The 19,435-nt window shown below is 47.6% G+C and overlaps 1 long non-coding RNA gene and 1 pseudogene across 1 annotated transcript in view; both read left to right on the forward strand.

The window, feature by feature from the left end:
• The window catches only part of LOC105303969, a 57,552-nt gene that overhangs the window by 29,274 nt on the left and 8,843 nt on the right, over positions 1–19,435 (forward strand). The gene's annotated exons all lie outside the window — the stretch shown is intronic.
• Positions 9,904–10,025, forward strand: LOC111730610 (annotated as a pseudogene).

A 19,435-nucleotide genomic window follows, 5' to 3' on the forward strand; every position in this document is an offset into this window, starting at 1 on the left:
CCATTTATCAGCCAAGGAGAGAGTCCTCAGAAGAAACTAAACTTTCCAACACCTTGATCTCTGCCTTGTGAGAGTCCAGAATTATGAGAAAATCAATTTCTGCTGTTTAAGCCCCTGGTGTGTGGTGCTTTGTTACAGTAGTTCTAGCACATAATACAAGTGCCCGGTGTATTTTTTTGAATAAAATCATGAGTAGATGGGTGGGAGGGAAAAAATGTTGCATAGCTAAGATAGAAGCAAGCCATGGGGTCTTTCTCAACCTGGGCAGAGAATTTGAATTCAGTGTTGGAGGCACAGGGGACCTCCATGGCCAAAGCAATGCTGGAGGGGGACTGCTATGGCCAGCCCTGAGCTCTGAGCCAGCGGGAGGGCCCAGGACTGGGAACCAGAAAAAGGCTTGGCGAAGGGCTTGTAGACACCCAACAGCACTGGCGAGACGAAGGGAGGTTCTTCCTTCTCATTATGTCAATGCTCTCTCCTGGAGGGGCAGGTGGACCCTGATGGACCAGGAAGTTGGAATTCTGTCTGGAGACAAGGCCACAGGCTCTGATCGGATTGGACAGAGAGCAGCTCCCCTCACATGTGAAGTGAGAGAGGACAATCTGGCCTCCAAGGAGTTCAGAGTCCACACCCATGGAGTTAGTTCCACCAGGGGAGGGGGTGGGATTGGGGTGAGGGGGTTGAGATTTCAGTGGGACATGGTGTGTCCCAGAGCTGAACAGAGGCTTGCAGCCAGTGGGTGTGGCACCCCTGATATTTCCCTGGGAAGTGAAGAGAGGCTGAACTGAGGTTTCCAAGATCAGAATCCATTCATAGACCAAACAGGCCGGGAACGGCGAAGCCCACGGGCAGCAGTGGGGGTGGGGTGGGGGGGGCAGCCTCCGGCTCTGGTGGGCTGCCCGGTCTGACTTGGCCACTGGAGTCAGTGCCACTGGCTTTCTTCAGCTCTTTAGCCACCGTCAATGGTAGGTTAGTGTGGGTTCTTTCCCTGGTCTTTGGCTCAGGTGGATCTTGGTGTCACATTAGACTCTAGGTTCAATGTCACAGCCCTTTCTATGGGTACTCAGGGCTGCATGATGATGAATGAACACAAGATCAGGAGAGGGCAGATGTCAAGCCTCAGCAGATGCCCTTCCTATTAGGATTGTGTCTGTGAAGTGGATCGAAGGGTACAGTAAAAAGAACATTTGAAAAATATATAGTTCGATAGCAGTTGGATTACCATTTCTTGTCATTTCGGAGTTTAGAATGTGTGAGCGCCTTTGAAAGCCCTTGGTATGCTGAACGATTCTGAACCTCAGTGAGAAAGCAACGATGCCAAGAAACCTATAAGCATGATTTGTTATAAAATGAAAATCAAGAGCCTTTATGTGTTGAGCTCATCAAGTGTTATCTTTTCTCCTACTTGGTTAGATTCCATAGCAAAGAATATTGGGCCTAAAAGAAAATAAAATTCCTCGGGCAGAAGGGATCGGCGCTTTACAAAATGGTTGAATGAGAAACGATGTTGAAAATAGAAGTCTAATGATGGTATCAGCTAGTCCCTTGTCGTTCCTTGGCCTGCACTCTTTCGACAAACCACTTCACCTGGCCTTCTATTATCTCCCATACGCGTTCTCATCTGCTTTACTTTTCTTTATACAGGTGTCTCTGAGGTGCCCCGGGTGGCTGAGGGCCATCGCTGAGCAGGGTGTCATCTCGCTGAGGGCAGAGGCGCTAACAGAACTGCTCTCCGCTGGGTTTTAAGGGGACTTCTGGGGCACGTTTCTGTGTCTAGTTAAGTGAGATGATTGTTGAATGACACCAGGTACATCACCTGGTTAGGGGAGGATAGCCTAGGATTGCAGAGGCATTTCTGATTTAGTTGGAAGTCTTTTGGTTAAAAGTGACAGAAAGTCCAATTCAGAGTGGCTTAAGCCAAATCCAGAACTTGCCATCATCTCATGTAAGAAAACAATCTCGGAATGGGGTTGGCATGGACTCTGCCCATAGGAAGCCAAGACAGGTCAGTCTCCTTCTGCTCCCTGTGGCTCATTTTCTGTTTTGACTCCCTTCTCAAACAGACTCAAGACTCATGGTCTCGAGGTGGCTGCCAGCAGCCCTTCCCCATCCGAATCCAACAGAAAAGAGCTTTTGTCCCAGCATTCTCTGCAAAGCGCTGAGATTCAGTCTGCTTGGATGAGCTGAGGTCATGTGTCTACCCCTGAGCCAGTCACTGGGGACAGGACTGCAGTGTGCTGACAGGTTTACCTGCCTTATCTTCACTCTTCTCCTGGGGGTGAGAATGGGATGCAGGGAAGCAAACCGCAGACGTCCAGGAGGTGTTACTCAGTGACACAGGTGACTTGCTAAATGCAAACTTATTGGTGAGCAAAAGGAGCCATTTCTTGATATCCGAGTAGCCACCGATGTATGACTTATCCCAGCAGCCACCACCTTGGAGGCTGGCTGGGACCTCAGCGGCTTCCAAGGTAGCCCCTCATAAATCGAGCATCATGTCCATTATTCCCAAGCCCAGTGTGAAGCTGGAGGCAAGGCAGCTCCTATGCACAGACTGTCTGCCCTCGCTTTTCCCACCTCCCTCCCTGCCACTCTGGCTCCCGGTGCCAGGTGTCCAGCTCCTTCCTCACTGGCCCAGAGAGCTATCTTTCGTGTTTGTGGAGGACTTTCCTAAGTGACGCATCCACATTTTCTGTTGGTGAAGCAGACGCAGGAGTTCTGTCTTTCTGATTTTTGTCTGCGTGTTGTTTAGCTAGAGCCAATGAATTGCTTCAAAAACACTTTCCGATACTGACGAAATGTTTTGTCTACTCTGGGCCCAAGGAGTAGGTCCTCCCCCAGCGGAAATGTATCACGTAAAGGTCATCCTGTTTGCCAGTCGTGCATCTTGTGACCCTATGCAAGAGGAGACCTCTTCTTATTTGTCCTCATTGTCACATGAACGAGGTTATGGGTGTCAGGAATACCTAGGCAAGGCTGTACATGCCAATGCCACAAAAGAACCAGAAACAGAGGGCAAATAATCATAAAATTCCTGATAATTGGCACATAGAAAAAAATCTTGGGCAGTTCCCTGAGTCGATGATCCCTTGAGTAGAGAAGACATAATTTTACAATTATTCAAAATGAAAGACTCTGTGACGTTTAGGACAAGAGGAAAATAGAGAAGGAATCCATGGAGCTGGGCCTCTGATGGACACACACCCACAGAGACAGACTGTACACTCCAGGCCGTTCTCCAGAGAAATGTGGCCATCGAGTTGTAAGTTCTGTGGCCATTCAGTCACTGTTACCTCGGTCTCATTGGTCCTGAGCCTTGTGCAAAGTGTGGGTAGGGAAAAAGCCCAGAGAATAACGTGGGGTCGGGTTAAGGAAGAAGGGCGGGGTTCACAGAAGTCACCTGTGATTCAGCAATGGCCTCCTGTCTCAGTTGGAGTGACCCAAGCTGGGGTCCTATTACTATGAAGAAAAACACAGGGGACAGCGCTTTGTCCACCTCTGCGTCCGGGAATGGCCTTCACCTCCTCATTCTCCTCCAACGCAACCAAGCTCAGCAACAGATATTACGGGAGACTTGTATTTTCATTGCTTTTGTGGGCACGTCTAGCAAAATGCAAAATCCTGCTGATAAAATATTTTCACTTTTCCCCATTAGAAATGAATACTGTCATGCAGATGTGTAGAAAAAAGCCCACTTAAAATTAAAAAATGTATATATATAATTTTTAAAATATAATGAATTTCTTTATTTCACCTTAACCTCTGTCACCAAAGACATTTAAAGACATGAAGTGGGTTCGATTAAAAAAAAAAATCAAAATTAGGTAGCATTTGGAACGATGCTGTGTGAGGGCACTGTAGTGCATGCTTTGTTTTCTTTCCCCCGTTTATACAGACTTTTGCTCTGCTCTTAGATAAAATACTAATAAACAGGAAGTCGAAAAAAATGTGGTGCAATTGTTCTAAAGGCGGTTTTTCTTGTAGGGCTCTGGGGCCACCCCGAGCCACCCTGTTCAAAGCCATCCCTGTAGGTGGTGATGTTAGCAAAGAAATGGGGAAGCTGCCTGTGTCTGCTCTTTAGCTGCTTGTCTCCCGCTGGGTTCAGGACCAGAGGGCCTGCTTAGATATTCCGGTAATTTCCTCTTTATTTGTCCTGAACCAAGCTGTAGAATTTTAAGGGGGTGGAAATAAGTCCGTTCCTATGGAAAATGTATTTTCTTCTTTGCTCCCCATGCTGAGTACACAAGGCTGTTTTAGTGTGTGTGTGTGTGTGTGTGTGTGTGTGTGTGTGTGTGTGTGTAAGAACCAGGAGCAAACGATTTACTAAGAACTTGCAAACCTTTATTTATGTTTAGGCAGTTAATTAGCTAAACCCTGGTCTGTTGCCATTTGAACAAGTTATGGAAATCTGAATCTTATTCTCTTTTGTGAAAGGAATGACTTTCATAATCACTGCAGCCGATACTTGGTTTCATGACCTATGACAAAATGACAAGAACACAGGCAAGAACCTAAAAGCAACCCTGCCTTCCCAGGCCTGGGCCCAGCACATCTTGGCTGGTGCGAGCTGGGTGCAGGATGCCAACAGCTAGGAGCGGAAGCCTGGGATGTGCCATCTGAGGAGTGTAGTCAGTCTTGTGTGATGACACCGCGGTTGCTCTGATGCTGTACTGGAGGGCTGTTCCGTCCTCACAGCCTCCTATGTGAGGGCTCACAGGTCTGCAGTCTTAGGCCCCCAGCCTTTGCCTTTGTCCCCACTGTGGTACCACCTCCTTGGATTTCTCGTAGTAAGGGTACCAGGCAGAAACTAGGGGTGCAGAGTTTCAGGAAGGGGGAGCTGAGGAAATAGAAGGGCTGGGGATGGAGCAGGGCTCGGCTCTGGAGTGTACCCAAGGCCCTAGACAGGGAGCTGGGGACAAAGGGAGCCTGCCCTCTCTAGAGATACACCAACTATCCCCTCCACCATCATAAGGCTTGGAGTTCTCACCCACCCGAGTCATCAAAATTCCCAGTCTTTGTTCTTGTTAAACCTGGGCCCACGGCTGATGCCCACACAACCCCAGACAGGGCCCTGTCCCAGGCGCCCTCTGTCTTTTTTGTTCTTGTGTTTATTACTGAGTGAAACTCAGCGCTGGGAACAAGAAGGGGAAAGTAGAGCCATGGTGGCCGCGGGAGCGTGGGCCTGGGCAGGAGCGACAGGGAGTGAGGTGGCTGAGCAAGTGGACCCTACCCTGGGGCCCAGGCCATTTCGAACTGTTGCTGTTGTTAGTATCAGAAGTGGCAGAGAGTGGATCAGCCACTCCTCTGCTGTCTGCACCGGAGAAGGGCAAAGCCCTTGGCACAGTGGGGGTCCATGGAGTGTACATCCCATCTTTTCTGGTTCCAGCCCTGTGTTGGGGAGACCTGGCTATGTCAGGTGTGCGAGCATTCACCTGGTGCTAGAACAGAGGTCCCAGAGGGCACAGTTCTCATGCTGACTCCCTGCATGAAGAACCTTGTATGGCAGAGCTGAGAGAAGCCTGAGGCTCGCAGAACGGACTGCCTTGTCTTCGGGACGCAGTGGTCCTTGTTCCTGGGGGCACAGACTTCACCAGCACATGGCGCCTTCCAGGATTGAGCATGTAGACATTTGACATTCATTCCGATTTTTAACATTTTATTTTCTTTTCAGAGTCAGGAAGTGTATCCACCGAAGTCAGGCCTGTCAGTATATGGAATGATCCAGCAAGGAAGCATCTAAATGCTTCCTGGGCTAGACCCCTGCCCACTCTGTGAATGGATCCAGATGAAAGCCCAAAAGTCAAGTCAGGTTTAAATGTTCTGCCCAAAGCGTTGGGCTACTTTTGTCTATTTGGACTCAGTTTTCATGAATCGTTGTCTTTTCTTAGATGGCTGAGCTCCGTGGTTACGGAGCAGATAAGTCACCCTGCTCTTGAATGCTGAGCATTTTCACTGATTTCAGTCTTACTCATTAGACGAGACTGCGCCCACATTGCCAGGGCCTAGAGCATCGTCCCTCTGCCTTCTCCCGCAGTCGGTTCAGACCTGCGGCCCCCACTGTGGCTTTCACAGGCTAACGGGAGCTGAAACTATGATCCACTGGTGTCTTTGGAGCATGCTTACCCCCACTCGGCCACGACACTTCATGGCAAAGGGTGTGTGTGAAATAAAACACCCACCTCAGGGTCCTCGAAGTCATACATGCCTGGCTTCTGTCATTGGGACGTGACAGTGTGGCCACTGTTACAAGCAAAGGTGACAGGACTAAGCACCATTCTCAAGGGCCCTGCTGTTAAGTTTTGGGGTTTTAATCAGTGAGTTTGGGATTTCCTCATGGGCGCAGTGCAACCTGCGACACTTTGCATTTTTGGAGGGATTGAAAACAAATTTGATCTGTTTCAGTTTGAAATTTTTCTGAAGGTCATTTTACCAGCCTTAGGCCAATGTTGACGATGTTTTCACTTTAAACAGAGTCATTTTCTCTCTGTTAAGTGATCACTCCTTGCTTGGTGTGTGGTCTAGTGACTGGGTGATTACAAAATCCTTCGTGGCAAGCGGGTGTGGACTCAGAGCCGGGCCCTGGTGTGGCCAGCTGCCTGCCCAGCCCCAAACAGCATTCATTTGGGCCGAACAGGGTTGTTGCTGGGTTTTGTCCACAGGAGGAAGCAGTAGGGACCTCGGTGGTGTAATTTTAGAGCTTCAGTGTTTGGTCGTCAGTCTGGAAAATCCATTCTCTTCTGTAAATATATATAAATATATACGCTTCCTAACCTCTCCCTCCAGATAACCAAGAGAGCCTAAAGCAAATTATGCCCAGTCAAGAATTTGCTTGGCTTTTTCCCTTTTCCTGGGAAATCTGTTAATAAATCTCCTTGGTTATTGGAATAATATTATATATCTTATATGTTGTATATTTTATATAGCTAATGTATATATATGAGCTATCTGAGACTTTTTTTAAAAAAGAGGAATACTACTAGTTGATTAATCTCAATTTCTTTTCAATGTCAAAAAAGGATATTGTGCAATAACCCTAAAAAGAGGGAGTGCAGAAATGAAAACTCACTGACATTTGCCCAGTTCTAAATGAAAATTCAGCGTGTGACTTTCATTTTTCTTTTCTGGTCAGCTTTAACCATTTTTGTCAACATCGGGCTTTTTCAAATCTAAGGTAAAAATGATGTAGAATTATATTTCAGATTAGCCCTGTCATATAACCACTCACATGTTTTGTTGTGCTGTGATATAGTAAACAGTGCTCATTAATCCTGGGTCAGTAATTTTTACCTTCATATTCATACCTACTGCATGACACTAGTATTTCATACATGCTTACCTACTAATATTTTATGTAAGCTTACCTATGAAATGTGTATTTTGTATTTGCTTGCCTATGCCATTAATTTTTCTGTGATGCTACAGCTCATCTTGTAGTATACAAGTCAAGAAAATCAGCTAGATGCTTGCAGTTCTTAGTCACAAACAAGTGACACGACACTACCTTTATCAACACTTCTCGGTATTAACAGATGAATTTTAAAACAAAAACTTGCCTTTCCTATCCACACACACACACAAAAACATTTTCTTTTTCTCTCTTCCCTCTCTTTTTTGTTTGTTCCTGTTTAGTTTTTGAACACTAAGCGATCAAGTTCAGTCCCTATCCTCAAGGGAGTTACTCACTGTATTTTCTGCTTACGGTCACCGGGGACCAACGCGGGGTCCGCAGTGGGTTTCCTGTTGTTTCCTGTAACTTCGCTCAGTGGCGAGAAAAGACTTGAGTGCAGCGTATTCTCAGGGGTGGGAGACAGCAGCCTAGCTCACTTTACTACTGAAATGACTTTTAAAATACCAGTTCTAAAAGTGTGTCTTTTACCAAACCAAAACAGCAAGCCCTGTCGTTTCTCATGTGCTTTATGTGCAATTACATGTTTGGACTTGACCTCCACTTGCAAACCTGTGAAAGACTTGTTCAGGCCAACTGTGTTTTCATATGACTTACCCAGAGCAGGACAGAAAAGGGGGACCCTGCATCAAAGAAACAATACTGCTCCGTCCGGACAATGCCGATGATGTGTTGAATATAACAAAACGTGTCATTCTAATTATACGAGATATCTAGGGTAGTCAAATCCAAAGAGAAAGCAAGTGTGATCGAGGTCCCCAGGGGCAGGAGTGGGGTGGGAGGGGAAATGAGTGTCTAACGGGGCAGACTTTCTGTTTGGGCTGATAAGAATGCTCTGGAGCTGGATGGTGGTGACAGTTATCCAGCTTCGTGACTGACTGTGTTTGATGCCTTTAAATTGTAGGCTTAAAAAGTGATTAAACAATGCAATGTACAGATGATGTATTATAGAGTTGTACACTTGAAACCTATATAATTTTATTAACCGATGTCACCCCAGTACATTTAATAAAATAAAAAAAGAGAAAGAAAAAATGCTTAAAATGGTAAATGCTATGTTATGTATATTTTGCCACAGTGAAACAATGTGCCCGCAGGGAATGGAGACAGACATTTGAATTCCTACATATAATAAAGTTAGATGCTGGTGGGATCTGTAAGGAATTGTAGAAATCATAGGGCAAAAGACCCAAGAGCCCCATGGTGTCCAGATTAATTTCAGAGATCCAGGAGTTGAAGCCGGAGGGTGTGTGCACCACCCAGAGTGAGGATGGAGCCCTCTGTGGTCCCCCCCACCCGAATGGTCATTGCTTCTCATTTGAAGCAAACATGTCATCGATTAGACTGACTTCGAGATAAAGGCCTGCACAAGGGCGTTTTGATCCTGCAGCCTTTAGTCTAGACGGTTCCTGTGTCAGACAGTGCATCTCCGGGGACAGTCCAGACCTGGTGCTGGTCCCACTGAGCCCCGTGACCACAGATGCCATTAGATGGAGGGCTTTCGTTTCATGGGAAAATCCAGTTTGAAACCAAAGTGGCTCCTGGTGGCAGTTTGCAGCTACTGGCTCTGCAAGTGGTAGCATGGCTCTCTTGGCATGTGGACACTGCTGCTGCAAGTGAGCTTAGGGTGTGACATGGTCCACCTGAGCCTCACAGCCTTGCCGCACACATAGTTACATCTACTCCTCTTAGTGTGCCATTCTGCGAAGAGGCTGTGTGAGACAGTCATCCACACGACCTTCGTGAGTGGTTTAAATTGGCTCAGGAGCTCAGCCCATATGCAACGATTTTCAACAACCACTCGTGGCCTTGGGATATAATTCCCCAAACTTTGCTGTGGCAGCCTTCATCTTTCACTCCATCTTCAAACCACCTCTGCAGCTCCATTTGATAGTGTGGGTTCTCGTGGGAATTCACGTGAGCAGTGCTGGAGTCCAAACCAGCTGCTGCCCTGCTGGTGCTCCACGTGCCTGCCCCCTGACAGCGAGCACCACACTGCGCAGGGTTTTATTGTCACACAGTGTGCCCAGGACCAGCAGCAATCATTCTGGGTGGAGCCACAACAGAATGAAGAAATTGCATGAGCAGGGGACCACAAATGCCTAACATGTGAGGCAAGCATCTCACTGAAACAAAAGCATGACATACTTTTTCTTTCCAAATGAGGCGGCGAGCACTACAGCTCAAAAGCCAGCTTGCCTTTCACTTTCTAAAATGCATCCTGTGGGGAGTCAATGGATGCTCAACCCCACCATCGCCCAAGTAGACGCCACTCTGAAAAATCCAGCACGAGTGACAGGCAATGCGGCTGGTGGGTTTATCATAGGTGACAACACGCCCCAGTGGGAATGCTGAATCATCACCTTCAATGTCAAGTGGTTCCAGGCTATTTCTGTGGTTAGTTTTGCACTTCAACTGCCTGGGAATGGTAGGCTTCGCTGTATTTTCCAGTCTGATGGGTTTACCTGATTCCGAGCTCCTTCAGAAATGGGCCACCTGTCTGTGGCCATGCCACCCTGAGCAAGCCTGATCCCGTCTGATCTCAGAAGCTAAGCAGGGTCGGATCTGGTTAGTACTTGGATGGATGGGAGACCACCTAGGAAGACCAGGTCTGTAGGCGTGAAAAATAAAAAAATAAGGGATTGTAAGCTTACGAGGTCCTTGCAATCTGTGAGGTCGACCAAGGGTTGCCTCGCCTAAAAAAATAAATAAATAAAAAACAGAAGTGGGCCACCTACGTTCAGTTGGGAGCACTTACATGAATGGAAAAGAAAGGCAGAACCCAAGTGACTGCAGCGGGTCACCGAGAACAGTCCGTGTTTGGAGGCTTGAGGGAGAAATATGTGGAGCTTGGGCGGGGAAAAGAATATCACTGTCACATGTGTGAAGGTGACTGATACCCTGGAGGAAAAAAAGGGTTTAGCAGGTACAAAGGGTAACGAGCGTAATGGGGTGAAACCAAGGGAAGATGATGTCCCGGGATTTAATATTAGAAATAAACTTCCAAATGGGGATGTGTTCATCAGAGTATGGAAGGGGCTTATCAGGAAAATGAAAAACTGGTAGACCAGTTCCAGGAACATTGCAAAGAAGGTGACAGTGAAAAGCGACTGAGCAGGAAGAACTGGCAACGGGGTGTGTGCTGGTGGAGCATTGGGCCAGGGCCTGTTGCTGGCCCGAAGGGCAGCAGTGAATTTGTTCAGGGCACCCTCCAAGCCACAGGCCAGTTGGGGCAGCCCCTGGGTGTGGAGCTGCTGGACAGCTGGGTGGCCCCTCTACACCTCTGTTCCCGAAGTTAAGACCGTGGCGTCCTGAACTTGGAGGTCAGTGGCGCTGCGACAGCCTCCATCACTGCGCGGTGGTCGTGAGAGCCCCAACTGGGAATTGCACACACCGGCATAGTGGGGGTATCTTTCATTTTATTCAATTACAATCTTTTTGACTTTCCAATAATTTACAGATTTTCAAGTAAATAGCAGATCAGTCATTACTATCGAAACATTTTCCATGAGAACAATAGTTTTATTAAAGTGCCTACAAATGGCCCCTGCCAGCTGCCTCCCTGGGTTTCCCCTAGGGCTTGTCCTCCCGCTGCAGGCAGAGGTTTATCCCGCAGCAGAACTTTCCAGTGGCACCTGCAGTCCTGAGAGAAGTCCTACTGGCTTCGCACACGGACCCACCGTCCTGGCGGCCGGCCACAATTCTAGGTAGGCAAGCGGGTAGTTTTATGGCAAGACAGGAAGGGCTTCTCCCATCGTGAAAGGACCAGGTTCCATAAAAACCGTGAGTCTGTGACCAAAGCTCCCTCCCTTTAATTTCTCCAACTGCTTTTCTAAAACCCTCAGGAATGAAAGCCAAGGCTGTGCTCCTGCGGGCGCTCTGGATGGGGCCGCCTCCCCCTCAGACTCCTCCCAACCCCCCTTCCTTCTTTGTTTCACTCTCTCATCCATGTCTTTCTCTGCATTTTTTAAACAATGTACATAAATCGCTTCTATTTTTTTTTTTTTCAAAGAAGCCATGAATTAAACAGTGAAACCGCCCTTGATATATTAGTCTACAGGAAGAAAAGAAGGTCCAGGGAAGCAGCAAATGATAGAAACACAACTCTTACGTTGGTCATCTGTGCCCCAGAGTGGGACTACAGGCCATGCAAGAGGACACCCTGGACACAGGGGCAGTCTCTGCGCTCCGCTGGGACAGATCTTGTAAGCTGCTTGGGGGTGGGAGAGGCCTGTCTCCAAACATCTCTCCCCAACTGCCACCCAACAGTTTGGCCCCAAACGAGGCCTCAGGACTGTGTTGACCAGTGACCCAGTGCCCAGAGTCTGCCTCCCAGTCTCTCTAGGGAATGGCAGGGGTGGAGTGGCAGCGGTTTAGGAGCTGGACAGAGTGGAGGGGCCCATGGAGGGACACTCAGGGTCTAGGATGCCTAAAGTGGGCTTGGCCCAGATCGTCTTTCCCAGGAGAGGAAAGGAAAGCTGGTGTCCCTTTCTCCTTCCCTCCATCCCTGCTACACAGGGTATTCTGCTCTCGACTCCGGAGTTCGCTGGCTCACGGCGCTGTGACACTGAGGGCGGGCCCGAAAACCTGATTACGTGCGTGCGTGTCTTTAAATGCTCATCTTTTTACTCATGTGAAGTAGCTTGCTAATCATGCCCAAGTTTCAGTGGTGGCTGGTAGTATTCTGTGTCTTTACAGTCCCCAGGGATGCATAGTCTTGGGACTATTAGCACAGGAGCGGTGAGTTAGTTATCACCATGAAGGGCCTGTTACATGCGCAACATGGGGACTTGGATGCTAGATCAGACAGCCAAGCCTGAGAGCTTTGTCAGAGCTCAGTGCAAGAAGCCAGCTCCTTGGCCTCTAACCCAATTCTGGGCCCGCTCCCCTTCTGTCCTGAGGCCGGTGTGTGTCTTACAGGGCAATACCTCCCCTACTGACCCCGTGGCACCTCTGGGATGGCCTGGGAGGCCTCGGACCTCAGTGTGGGTTCTCTCACTGTGCCTGGTCTAAGCAGCCATTTCCCTGAGTCTTTCTGTCTATAAAAACGTCTGTTAAACAAAAAAACAGATGAATGGGCCTGAGTTCACCTGCCCCGCCTGCTGCCCCGCCTGCTGCCCCTCACAGTTTTGGATGGAACCATGTTTACAAATCCCCTGTGAACTGGGAGGCACCCTGCAAACTCAGAGGAGATTATCTAATTATGGCACTGGAATAATCAGTCTGATAGCTTCTAATTTCTGAGAAAATATGCTGGCTTCCTTCCTTGGCATTATAGCTTTCGTTTCCTGTCCCCTATACCCCAACACCCTATGGCACAGTCGTCACACCTTGACTAGACCCAGTGTGACAGACGTGGCTCCTCCTGGCTCACCAAGAGCCCCTGGCACCGAGGAGCCCTCTCATTTTCCTGGATCCCTGCTTATGAGAACCTTTAGCAGAACCTGCAAAAGGGGTACCAGAATGTTCTAGCCTTGATTATGATGATTATATGCACATGAACCTCCAAAGAGAAGTGTTACTTAACTGGATAAACAACTTCTTTGTAGTCTTCCTTTTCTGTTTTGTTTCAAGGTCCTGCTGACATGGTTGACAGAGCACCTTTTGGAAAGGTTTCTGAGTCTGCATGGATGTGAAGGGCTTCGTCCTAGGAATGCTAGTCACTGGGGCAGACTGTGGAGTGGAAATGAAGGAGTGAATTAATAGTCAGGGTGATGCTAATTCCAGGGCATGGTTGTGACCAGTGGGAGAGTGAACCACCTGGTGGGGAGACAGCCATGCCCCCCACCCCTTGACTGGGCCATTTCATGACCTCATGTGAGCAAGTCTCCCTTCCTGCACCGAGAGCAAATCTGCTCCTGGAGGCATATGGCCCATCTGCAAGGGGCTCCGGTGATTGATGGGAACCCGGGGCCGGCGGACGTGCTTGAGCGCTGAACCTAACTAGGTCCGCTGGCCTTCTGCGCTTCCACGAACTTAAACGCCCAGCTCTGAAGACAGTTTCGTCTTTGCTTACAAAGGCCTTGTGTGCGGGAGATGGCAAGCCACTTCTTTGACCCTAAGGGTCCCAAGAGCACAGGCAGAGTGCCATGGTGCTCCAGCCGCAGTGCTCGGAGCTGGCGAAACAGGATCAGCTGGCTCTGTTCCTGGAGAAGCGGTGGTCCAGCCAGGTGCATGGGTACGCGGCCTCACGCCTGTGCAGAAAGGTCTCTGTGGGTTGTGGGGTGTTGTCACTGACTCGCATGGCAATGAAGGCGGCATGAGAAAGAGGCCAGGTGTGGGCTGGGCCCACAGAGTCCCCAGTGCTTCCTCTTCCCTCGCTGCCACCCCATAGGTTAGGACTTTCTGGTCTCCCTTCTCTCCGAGTGAGGAAAACGAGAAGATCTGCCTCAGAGGGCCAGGCAAGCTCGCTAAGTTACATGATGCTACCTCCACGAGTGGTGGTCGCCTGCCCTGTTCATCTCGTCATGCTGATCCCGTGACCCTGAGGTTGCTGCTGCTTTCTAAGCAAGAAAGCTGCCTCTCGCTGCCTGGCAGGCTGCATCCACCCTGCCACTTCCGAGCCCGCTGGGCAGGTTCCTGGCCATTCCAGGCCAGCTCTGCACCAAACAGTGTGTGCTGGGGGCAGGAGGCCCTCCTCTCCTTCCTGTGGGACCCGGCGACTGGAGGCAAGCCTGAACACAAGGCCCACATGCTGCATGGTGACAAGTCTACCATCCCAGGGAGAGGAACAAGGGGGTACCTTTCAACCCTTCAACCCACAGAGTGACAAGAGAACTCCTATCTGGTGCGGGCGATCACATCAAGAGGACAGCTCCATCCATCTCCACCAGCTTCCTGGTCACAGTGCCCAGCAGCACCAGAGGTAGTGGCCGCCTCAGGAAGGGCACAGGAAAGGTCTGGGGACCCACGTGGAGAACCAAGGCGAGTCTGGGTTTAAGGACAGACCTTGCTCTTCAGTGATCACTGGCCAGAAGCACACATAGGTCGTTGGTGCAACTATGACGTTATACTTCTATATAAATCCTCATGAAAATATAAGTCACTTCTTGATAAGTTCTGGGAAAGACCATCTGCTTGAAGCCTGGGAGCCCAATCCCTTCGGTTTTTGTTTTTAAATGCTTTGAAAATGTTTTTAAATGCTAAGAAAAAAAAATGTAAATAAAGGCTGATGAGGGAGACCAATGGCTACACTGTTCTGAGAGCCCACGGTCACCCAGGGTGCGACGGTTGGCAAGGACCTACGGATATTTGGAAGGAACATGAGACCTATCCCAAAGGCACCAAACCAACAGTAGATGAAGAAAACCCGCATTTCGGAATGGGCAATACACTGAGGGAAGTGTAAACGAGGATGTTTTTAAGGATGGCTTATCTCAGTGGTCCCCATCCTTTCTGGCATTAGGGACCGGCGCTCTTATGAGAATCTAACGCCTGGTGATCTGAGGTGGAGCTGAGGCAGTGATGCTAACGCTGGGGAGCAGCTGCAAATACAGATGAAGCTTCGCTTGCTAGCCCACTGCTCACCTCCTGCCGTACGGCCCAGTCTCTAACAGGCCATGACCAGTACCGGTCTACAGCCCTGAGGGTTGGGGACCCCTGACTCATACTTTGTCACCAAACTGAGTTGGTGGTGCTTATTGACAAGTGCTGCCACTGTCTCTTGAAGGATTAGGGCTCATTTCCAGCAACAAGCAGCAGAAGAAAGAGAGCTATGCTAGCAGTGTCCCCAGACTGACACAATGGCAACAGCAAAGGCAGCCACAGAACGAGGGACACGGGACCTAGCATGGCCTCACTGGCTTCTTGTCTGTGCTGGTGCTCAGGCAAGTGGGAAGGAGGTGCGGACTGTGTGTGGGAGTGTGTGTGGGAGTCCCTTCGGTGTGCTGAAATGGGAGAGTCATGTGCTGTTTTGCGGTCCAAATTGGCCATCCTGGGTTAGTTCTGTCACAGGCGCTTCACTGTTGTGCTGTAACTTTTCTTTACTGATCCTTTGCAAAACCAACCTATGAAGCAAGTCTTCTGACTAGCTGTCCCCGAGGCCTCTGTGTGCTGGCTCAGAACTTTGGTCTGGGGTTCACAGGGGCTGGCAGAACGTGGCCCCAGACTTAGGAGCAGCTCCCCGGTGCTGCAGGGGCAGAGGGAGCCCTTCCTAACACCCCACCTCGGAGACCAGCTTCCGCGGTCTTCGTACCTCCTCAAACGGTGCTCGGCACAGGCAAGGAGAGCGCTATTAGTAAACAAAGAAAATCAATTTTCAAAGCCCAGGTGCTTTTGCGTTTATGAAATAAATCAGTTGCTGTTTTCTGTAAGACAATGGAGGAGCAGGTGAGAGGGGCGATCCTTGTTGTCCTCTGCTGTCCCAGGCCCCCACACGTGACCTTCTTTTCTAGCTGCTCTGCTGGGACCCCTGTGAGATTCTCTCTGGCTGGGCCCTCCTGGGGTTGGACCGACTGTGCTACATGGACGGACTGTGCTACTCTTTTTTTTTAGCAAAATGGTTAGCAATGAAAGAGTTGTGTTTGGGGAGAAACCTTTTTAAAAGCAAACTATGGAGAGTGACTGATGAGAAATGCCATTTTAGGAAACTTTGCTGTAATCTTTTAAAAGCTGCGTTGTTGCTAACTGCTCGTCATCCCTGCCCACATGTCCCAGAGTGGACCAGGTGGAAAGGCTGGGTTCCAGTTTGAATGCACTTTGTTGTCACATCACGCAGAGGGCCATTTCCCTTTGTCAGAGCCCTGTGGTTCAAGGTGCCGTCAGCTGCAGAACACTCACTTCACGTGGCTTTGCCACAGCTCGTCTTCATCTGAATTTGTCTTACAGCTTAATTTCCATTCCCAACAAATTATGCAAGATGGAAAGTGATACTTGGAAGAGAATGAATGAGTGATTAATACACATTCTTGTAATAGTCAAACGGTGGCCATTTACTGATCTGTCTTTGGATAAAATATAAGTCACTGATTCTCGGTTGCTGAACAAACCGACCAAGTGCCTGAGCCAGCTCCTGGTTGAAGACCCCTGAGGGCAGGCATTTACCTGGGATTTTAATCGCTCCTTCGTATGACTTCTGTCGAGACAGCTTAACTTGTGGTAAAACATTTGGTGTCACTCTGGGTTTTCCTTGTCGTCAGCAGTTCTAAGTGTTAAGTGAGGGAAAGTCCGTCTTATCAGAATGGTCGTTTCCAGTGGTGGCCCGAAGATTCGATTCAGACCTGTTTCAGGAAACTCCATGTTTATCAACAGCACCCTCCCTCGCACTTTGTCCCCTGTGGCCCTCCAGCCTCTGTCACCATCCCAGGGACTGGGTGTGAAAATGGGATTATTCCACTTGTCACCCATGGCTCCACTTTCTTTTTAATCGATCTTAAGCAAAGGAGAGGACACGGGTAAGGTTTGTGTTCAGTAAATAAGAGTTAAACCTTGTCAGATTTCTAGGCTGAAAACCAACCAAACAAGACGTGTTCACAGGAGTGGTCGCCTCTGAACTAAGTATAGATTGGAGGTAAATCTGATGGCCTCTGACATCTTTAAATGTCAAGTCCACCCGCACATCACAGATGACATCGTGCCTAGTGATCGAACTCCCTTTAAAATATACTTCATGTAAATACATTTTTGTGAAACCACAAGCTGTTTCTCTCAGTTTTGTTTTCAGCTGGCTTTGATAAAGAGATTGGCATTCTACAGCTAATTAAACAGCTTTCAAGCCAACATCAATGAAAGACTTAGACTCAGAAATACCCGACACTCTTCATGGTCCAGGAGTGTCCACAGCGCTTCTCAACCGTGCTGACAGACCCCATTGCGGGAGGACTGTTGAGCTCTGACCTGAGCTTACAACCCGAGTCACAGATCCAGGCTCGGTTCTGTCTTTGTCACCGTTTCTCCAACACAGTGAGAGTCACTGTGACAGACTGACAAGAAATGCATTTCTTGTTTCTGTGTTCACTTAGATGTGTTAGTATTTACTCTAGTACAGATTCCTTCCACTTGTTACATATTTCACTGCAGAACCAGAAAGCTATTAGCTTTTTCTTTGTGGAGAATTGAAAATGAAATGCGAGAGACCTTGTTTCCAGGTCAAGAATTTTGAGTTTCTGGGCTGCTCTCACCTTTGTCTTTCTCATTTTTTCCCAGTTACACTTATTTCTAGATTCTGGAAATTATTACTTGCTTTAAAAAAAGAAAAAAGGTTGGTCTTTCTAATTTTACACTTGAACTTGCTCTAACCCTCAAAGCGAGATTGCTCTAACAAAATTGTTGTCATCATTTTATGCAAGATCGATTGGCTTAGAGTAAAAAGGTACATCTAGTAAATGGAAGGAAAACTCTATTTTACTTACACTCAGGAATGCCTCTAAATATAACAATGCTATTTAAAAATCTTGATGTTAACAAATGCATTTTGTGAAAAAAAGGAAGAACAAGTCAGCTAGTTACATGTGAAGTAATTGTACTAAAACATTAATTTTTAATGTGGAAGAGTTCACATTTTGATTTATATACTTGCAAAAAAAGAGGAATTTTTTTTTTTTAATGCTTTGAATATGTTTTCAATGAAAGCATTTGTGATATGCAACTCTGCTCTTAAGAAATTCCCGGGTTACAGACATGACCGAGGGTGAACTTGAATTTGTTCCGTGAGCATGGCCTTTTAATTGTGGTGAAACAGAGTTTAGAATGACAACGGTTCTGAAGAAAGTGCTTCAAGACCATGTCATGTTTCACTCTTTCCAGATGACTAACATGCCCATCTCCCAGGTCTTCCGTCGGGGGACGGGAAGACGTGTGTTCGAAGGAGCGGCGAGCATGAGGGGAATCAGGCTTCTCTGAGTGTGAGCATTTGGTTTTGTTGGATGGGTTCAGGGCAGGTACGCCAGGGTGAGACACTCATACAGAAAATGTCTCAAGGTGACAAATTCAGGTGATTACCAGAGTCTTCTTACGCCCTGTCATCTCTAGCTGTAGTGTTCATTCAAAGTTTTTTGGTTTGTTTGTTCTTTCATAATTCAGGCTACTTGCTTTAAAGTGTCAGAACACTCACGTAATGTAGAAAAAATTTGGAACTTGAAAACATGAAGAGTAAATTTTGAATCCCATACTTTAGGTCTGGTGTTAAACAGTGTCACACATTACCTGGGACAGGAGGTGATATTACCCTGCCACCGTCATCGCTTCAGTTTACCAAAGGCAAAACTCCCTCACTGACAGTGTTTTGCACTGACCACAGGTGTGCCTATTCTCCAGGGTTCAGAATCCCTCCTGCTAACTTCCCTGTCAATCCATTCTGTTTTCAGTGTTCTCCCTGGATTCTGTCACTGGTTTTTACTTCTTTGCACTGTTTTTTGCCTGTCTCTACTTTATGAAGAAATCCACTTTCAGGAGCAGTGTCTTCTCATTCCCTGTGGTGTTTCCTTTCTTTACTACTTTAAGAATTTTTCAGTATGAACAGATTAGGAGCATACATATTTGTGCAAAGAATGTGGGGAAAAAGAATTAACTAATTTTTAAATTGTTTGAGATTAGGACAATACCCGGCTGATCTACTGCTATTTTTCAAATTGTTCCTCAATTTAGCCAAAGCACTGAGTAGTCCTCTTTCTAACAGACATAGTAAAAACAGCTTAACTTTTCTAAATGAAAAAAAGCGAGTAAATGAAAATGCTCCAAATATTGCCTGAAAAATCTAGAAAGGTCTCCAGGCTGTTATGAACAATTCTGTGTCTTTATGGAGAGTTGTTTGGGCTTTTTAGAAACTCATTAATTTGATTGTACGAACCTGAGTGTTATCAGGAAAAGAAGCTTTAGAAAATGGTTTCAGAATGTGTCATTTTCTCCTTGGTTTAATCTGAGATATAGTGTGTGGGCATGCTGGTATTTTAAAGTCTAAAAGTGTTGTATAGATTGCTGTGCCTTCAAATATGAGGTGGGGTTGGAAGCAGAGGGGTTTTCTTCAGTCTTCTGTCTGAAATTCTACTTTTCTTCCGAGGACTGATTCTTGGATTTTTAGCAAGAATTCTTTCA

This window comes from Pteropus vampyrus, unplaced genomic scaffold (genome assembly GCF_000151845.1).
Source record: "Pteropus vampyrus isolate Shadow unplaced genomic scaffold, Pvam_2.0 Scaffold323, whole genome shotgun sequence".
Classification (NCBI taxonomy): domain Eukaryota; kingdom Metazoa; phylum Chordata; class Mammalia; order Chiroptera; family Pteropodidae; genus Pteropus; species Pteropus vampyrus.